This window comes from Agelaius tricolor, unplaced genomic scaffold (genome assembly GCF_023055355.1).
Source record: "Agelaius tricolor isolate 1412-34295 unplaced genomic scaffold, bAgeTri1.0.p SCAF_5, whole genome shotgun sequence".
Classification (NCBI taxonomy): Eukaryota; Metazoa; Chordata; class Aves; order Passeriformes; family Icteridae; genus Agelaius; species Agelaius tricolor.
Window position 1 is genome coordinate 44,194,713 of NW_027269265.1, and position 7,421 is coordinate 44,202,133.

A 7,421-nucleotide genomic window follows, 5' to 3' on the forward strand; every position below is an offset into this window, starting at 1 on the left:
TTCCAAACTTTCTTCATAAAATATCTTCATTAGCTCTCCAGTCCTTCTTGCTGCACTACCAGGTAACTGGTTTTGTTTGGGTTTTTATTTTTTTTTAATTTTAAAGGAAGTACAGTGTCCAAAGCTGAACATGTTGCTGCATCTAAAGCTAGTCCCACTTCTGCTGAGTAGGCTGGAAGGGCAGTGTTGTTATCTCACAGCTGTCACACCTATTTATGTGTTCTCATCTATTTTTTTCACAGCAGCATGGCACTGCCAACTCGTTTATAACCGGTGAGCCACTGCAACACTGCATTCCTTCTTTTTACAAAACAACCATCCAATAAGTCATTACCACCTCATATTTGTGCAATTTGCATATTTGTGCAACACATTGAGCCATTGCTCTTGCTTTTGTTTGTCTGGAATGGCCTTTTACTTATTTACTTATCACTTTTCTAGCGTATCATCATCGTGATCCTGAATTTTCACCCTTTCCTTCAAAGGGCTGGCTGGCATGACCTACAAACTCAGCAAACTGACTCTGTTTCTTCATAAGCAAAGTCATTAATGAAAATACTGAATAGTACTTGGCCCATGAAAGATCACAGGGGAGTCACATTTAATTCAACTTAGTTTGACAGTGAATCACTAATAGCCACTCCTGGAGTACAATTTTGCAATGAGTTTGAGCACAGTTTAGAGTAATTTCATTAGGATCCTGTTTTCATGCTTTGTTTATGAAAGTATCTATGAAGCAGTCAAAAGCCTAAACATGTAAATCTTACATGGTCTCTTTCCTGTTTATAAAGAAATGTCAGCCTATCACACTGACACAGCATAACAGTGGTTGGGATTGTCCTTGGAAATCCATTGTGGCTTTACACGTGTTTTGCAAATAGAGTATGGGTAGCAATTTTGGAGAAGCTGCAGTTACACTTTCTGACCTACATTTGACTTGGTCCTCTTCTCCTCACCATCCCCTTTTACAGTACAGTTTCTGCTTTTACATTTTCAGTTTACCATAGCTCTGACTTTCTTCTTTGAACACACTGTTAACTCAAAGATCGCCTCAAACACCTTCCTAAACCACTTGAACAGATTTTGGAAAGACCTGCTGATGTGAAACATTCAGTTCATATTCTTTAGTCATTCCATTCTAAGGTGTCATTTCTTTTTTTCTGATCTTGATTTTTGTGGGCATGCTGATCAGGAGTCCAACCAAATTTCCAGTGGAAAAGTTTCAAAAGGCTCTCACTAGTCAGATGGGTACAGAGAAAAAAGAAAAAATAAATCTATTCCAAACTAAAAAAATAGCTTTTTATATATATTGCAGTATATTTTTTTAAACTTTCACAATATTTTAAAAAATAATATGTTAAAATTGTAGCAGTCATAAGTCATGGTTGCTTTTACTTAACTGCAACATGCTTTCTGGATAAAAAATAGGCATAAAACCAACCCAATTCAAAAAACATTGTGATTAATTTAAGAACCTAGTATTTCTTTCCTGTTCTTTCCCCTGAGTCATGCATCAAGAAAAACCTTACTAGCAGAAATTTTCCACTTTCATACCATGCTCAGTTATATAGTTTCTACATGGTGAAATAAAACTGACAGGCCCAAAGTAGAGTTAAAAATTTATGAGAAAAAAACTCCAGAGACTATTATCCGAGCTGTCTCATCTGTGGGTTATACTGGGTCCCTGTGGCAAACTATTGCTTTCCCCACATTAGAGTAGAAAATAAAGCTGTATAATAAAGCAAAAGGCATTGCAGAAATGGTCTTTTCAAACATATCATGCTCCAGAAATAATTCAGCAAGAATAGGTGTTGCAGCTGCATCTCCCACACAGACATCTGTCATAAGCCAACTTTGTGCTTCAGCTGCAATCACCTGAAGCACTGAGAAAGATTTGTGTCTGGATACACCATGGCACAGTGATGAGCTGCAGAGTCTCTGTCTGGAACAGTTGGCACCATCCACTACAAGATCCCTCCAAGTGACTGAAACCAAAACAGTTCTTTTCATATTCCTGTGCACACAACAAAGTCCTTTAATAAGTAAGCACATAGCACGTCACAGAGGTATGAACACATCACTCTGTTTATCAAAAGCAGAATTTAGGAGAAACACTTTTACAATTACACTAAAGGAAAGTGTAATTGTATGTAGCCTCCAACTTCATTATCTCAAAACAATAGCCAGAGGAAAAAAAAAAATCAGACTTTTCCAGTGAGAAAATGAGAGGACACATCCTGAAATGCTTGGCAATTTTGAACTCCCACTATATAGGACAATTTCTCTGGGAACACACAGATATATGAACACATGTGACAGACAGGTCATGGGTACATTTCCACATGATCCAGATCATAGCTAGGATTTATGCTTTATTGCATTTGGTAGATAAAAACCAACATACTCCAGAACATCTCAAGATAGTAAAACCTGAGCTCTCCATGCTATCCCTTTCCACTGCAGTGCATTACCTGCCTTTTCACCAGGACATAGCAGGAAAAGGAGGATGGGCACTGTTACTGCAGTATCTTGGCCTCCCCAGCTGTAAAGGGATCCACCTTCTGCTACCCAAACATTTGGACCATAGACCTCTTAGTACCTCAGTCAGGGTATAAAAGGACTTGTAGCTGTCTTGCTTCAAATAAACCCATAAACTTCCTCAGAGTCATATTTTCTTTGCTAATTTTCCTGGAAGGAAGCAGCAGCATCTATTCCTCACAGGGCAGTTCCCCATCTGCCCGTGTCCACCACCTGAGGCAGAGAAGCTTTGCTGTCTCCACATCACCTCTGTGCCCACAGCAGATGTCTGGCCTGGACATCACACCCAAAACCAAATGTGTAGTTGTTGCTCAGCATTAGGTAGGAGATGCATTTTTCTGCTTCACTCCTTTGGGCAGATGTGTAAGCCCTGGGAAGAATCTAGCCAAGAGAAATTAATTTGTTGCAACCAAGCCTTTGCAGGGGTGTGATGATCCACTCCACTTGTGGTTTCTTAGGATTTTTTTCAACCAAGCATTTTCAGTAGGCAGAGGAAAGAGGGTGTGGGAACTGGCAGAGGAACTGAACTGTGTGGGTTGATTACAGAGTATTTTTAAAAAAACCCCATATTTACTAGTATATCACATGAACACAAATAATGCAATCCCAAAAGTTTGAAAATGAAAAAATATGTAACAGCTCACAGCTATCCTATCCTGCTGGCACCAGTCTGTTACCTGCAGTTTATTTTCCATCTTGGTTTTTCATTGATAGGTGATTGCTCACTGCCTCTGAAAATCAGGCCCTACTGGTGCTCAGTGACAGGGCCTCAACCACTTCTCTTAGGAGAGATGAGGTAATTATTCTCAGATATTAACAGGCAAATGCACCATCCAGAGTTCAAAAGGACTTGATGCATCACACTGCAATTTCAGTCATAACAGTTATAATAGTTTTTAATTCTGATTGTGCACTGCAGCACAGCGAGCATGGAACAGCTCTGCAGACCAAGCAGCTCCAGTTACTCAACCTGCCCTTCAGAAGGACAAGTCAAGAAGCTATTCCCAAAACTCATCTTTGCAGTTTCTCTTTTTAAAGTTACATTCCACTACTTATGTCTCTTTATCTTGGTGATACAAATAAAAAACACCAACATCATCCCAAACCCATTTATCAGTAGTTTTGATTCCTTTTCTTCCCTCACTCCTCAGGCACAGATGTCAGAGTTTCAGAGATCCTTGTGACTCATGTGACCTGCTCACCATCCTGTGAGGACACTCACTAGTAGGAGGTATCTTTCTCAAACAAATACCCTGTGTTACTGACTCCCCAGAAAACTTGGCTGTGTTGCTCAGCAGAGGAAGTTTGCAATACCCCTGGATTGCCACATTTAGTGTTAAAAGAGTTTCGTGCCCCAGTCTCACTGGTCCCTGGATATTTGTGCTTTGATAAGCACACAAAAACACTCTTAAGGCCAGAGAAACAGCATCATAAAAGTAAAACACAAAATTATCTCATTACCATACAAAATTAAAAGAAAGGTGTTGCTAATTTAGATATTTACACACTTCCTAGGTTCTCACACACATGCACATGAAGTCTCTCCATGAAGCAGGCGATCACTTCAGGTTTCACAAATTGGCTTACACTGAAAGAGTTGCTAAAGGGGTAGGAAGTCATCTCCCACTCCTGTTCCTCTGACTGCAGGTTTCCAATTGCTCTCTTGAGTTGGGACTAAGGATCCTGCAGCCTCAGCATATGGAGATCTAACAAAAAGACTTACCTTTTTCATTTCAGAATAACTTCTGGATCTAGCAGTGCTGGTACAAACACTAGGCAACAAACAGGCACAGAGAAACAAGACAAGGGAGCCGGAGCTGCCCTTTCAGCAGGATTTCAAGTCAGCTTGAACAGGCTATGACTATTATCTGCAATCAAGCTCAAGGTGTTTCACATGGGGGATGATCTGGGACATATGTTTGTGATAAGGCTCAATTTCCAGCCTTGCTTTCCTCCAAGCTGAGGAAAGGCTTGCTGGTGTACGCCCTTTGTGGGGTGGGGGATCTGCTTAAAGCCTCTGTGGTCACAGGTCCCCAGTAACTCTTAACCTTGATATCCAAACAAAATACCAGTTTTTAATATCTCTCCCACAGTGTTGCTGGCTTTTACAGTGTGACTTCTTTTTCTGAAACATAAAGAGTCCTTAAAAATGCTGATGACCCTTGGGCGTAGCTGCATGGAGTTATTATCTTGTGAAACCATTTATTTAAGGTGACAGCAAAGCTTATTAGCTGGCTTTGTTCTTAACCTGAGTATAAACAAATGGGTTATCCATGCATAGTGAATTAAATTCTTTCTACACACCAGAAAAAAAAAAGTGTTAACACCACCACATAATTTTTCATTGTATGTGTATTTAAAAATTACATCAGATGAAAAGTCTGGGGAAGTAGGAGGGCAAAGTGCATGTGTGTGTCATAGAGTGGCAGCAAAGTAAAAAATTGGATTAGCTTTATCATCTAACGCTAAACTTTCTTGAAAGTAAGTATAACTTTTAATAACCCTTCGCCTCCAAACCTACTGGAAAAAATACACAGTGTCCATAAGACAAATATGACTGCATGGCAGCTGCTGGGTTTGCCATGTGTCCCCATGCAGAGTGCCCTTCTCCATGAAATGCCTCCTGGCATGCCAGTGATTTCAGTCTGAACATGCTGAAATGCTTCACTCATGAACTATAAAATACTGAAAAATATTGGTTTGGCATGAATAACTGGTGATTCATCAGCATTTGTAATTGTTTGGGGGTATGGAGGTAGTCTTGGATTATTTGTATTCTGATTTCACATGAGAACATTGATATGAAACAGCAATAATTGAATCTGATAAGCTCTGGGGAGCCTTTCCCCAGGAGAGGAGGTACGATTTAGAGAGAGATACAGGAGTACAGAGGGAATTCTAGAAGGATGCACGGGGAGTTGCAGGTTGCCTCACATCACAACTCATAGATTTTATATACTCCTGAAATGAGTGATCATCATCTCAGGCAAAGCTAATTACCTGAGACATTATGATTCTATCTGCTGTGAGCAGGATGAAATTCAAGGTGATGTGTTCTCTTTTTTTTTTTTTTTTTTAATTAATTGTATGTCTATTTAAGCTTTCTTTGAAAATACAGGGATCTTAGACAGCATAAGATTCCAGTCTATGAGTATTTGGTGGTGAATGTTGTTTCTCCTTCTGTCAGTGTTTGGGCACAGGCTTCACAGGATGACTGTGTTGAGAAGTACCGCAGTCTACAGGAGGCTGGGCAAGATCAGACCTGTGGTGTGAGCCTCCATCCTCTCTGAAATCCAGTGACTCCCTAAGACAGCCCCTGGTTACAGATTTGGGTTGCACTTTTGAATCTCCCCACTTTGGCAAATTAACCACCTATAAAGACATGAACTAGAGCCAGAAGGTTTGGTCTTAGAACTCAACAATTCAGAAGACAAACACTTTATATCCCCTTCCAGGGAAAGAGCAGTTTTGGTGGGTACAGTCAGTGATGTTACAACCACACCACTTGAGAAAGGGATGTGAGAAAAAAATGGAGACAGAAGTGGACAAATAGAGAGCAAAGCTAGCAAGACTTGAAGAAGGGAGAGTCCCCTTCTCCCAGACCATTTCTCCAGCTGGCACCTGTGTCTTAGCATCCTCATGTCAGCAACACCTCTGGGAACTTCAGCAGTGCCAGTAACCCTCTGACCTTTCTGCAGCACTCACAAAAGCATTTGCAATGCATTCTTAAAAGTCTCCAGCCCCTCTTTGCCTTGGCACATCTGAGAAATGCAGATGAAGGTGTACAGTGGCACTAGACCTCGGTACAGGGAGAGCCCTGCAGTCTCCAGAGGCTCTGCATGGACTCAAACACAGCACTTCTCCTGAGCCCTGCAGTCTCCAGAAGCTCTGCATGGACTCAAACACAGCACTTCTCCTCACCTCTGGCTGCTATGAGGCCATCCCGTGCCGTTCCCTAGTGAGCTGTGAAGTACAATAATCCCCTTGCCACACAATGCTGAAGGCTTCATTATTGTCCAAAGCTTTCAAAACACAGGCAGGAGCTTCAGGAAACAGGTTTTAAGGTGTTGAATTCAGCCTCTCAACATACTCAGGTATAAGAAGGGGGCTTTCACAATCTTCATGCTCTGAAGGTCTCTTCACCACTCCTACAGAGGGACCGGGAGGCTCCCTCTCTGCAAAATTCACAAGATGTGTCACTGATAGTGGTATTTATCCCCAACTTCACATCTTGTTCCCAGGGACAGTATAAATGCTAAATAAGGAACCAAGAATTTAGAAAGAACAAGCTACAATTTGCCTTTTGCTGAAATACCTGCTACAATACAGATCATCCATCTCCTTCTTCATTCCCCATGTTGAGATTGGATCTTATTGTTGAATTTCAAGCCAAGATGAAAGCAAAGAGGATATCATATCCTACTGAATACAGAGGGGAGAAATTCTTCAGCAGAAATAATGCTTCAGTCATTTTTCATAATTAAATTTGTTTTAGGTACACAAGATGATGCAGTACACACAGGAATATTGCTATAATTTCTTGTTCTTCTAAAAGCTATAATTAAACTTGTAAACACTAATTTGTGTTTAATTTTTGCGACCAACTTGTGATGGAAAGACTATAAATAGACTGACTTGGATGTTATTAAATTTTTTTGCACATACAGCCTTTGTATTTCCACACAGAATTTTTGGTGCATTAAGACCTGGTCATTGACCCAGTCACTTCTTCCTGCTTTATTTGTTTCTTTCCCTATCATTTTCTTTAACACCGAAGTGACTGAAGGAGCTAAATATCTGGGGAAAGGGTGGTTGTTGGAGAAAATTCTTGGCTTGCTCAAAGTTTAGGACTTAGACTGCATTGTGCAAATCTCCATCAGCAA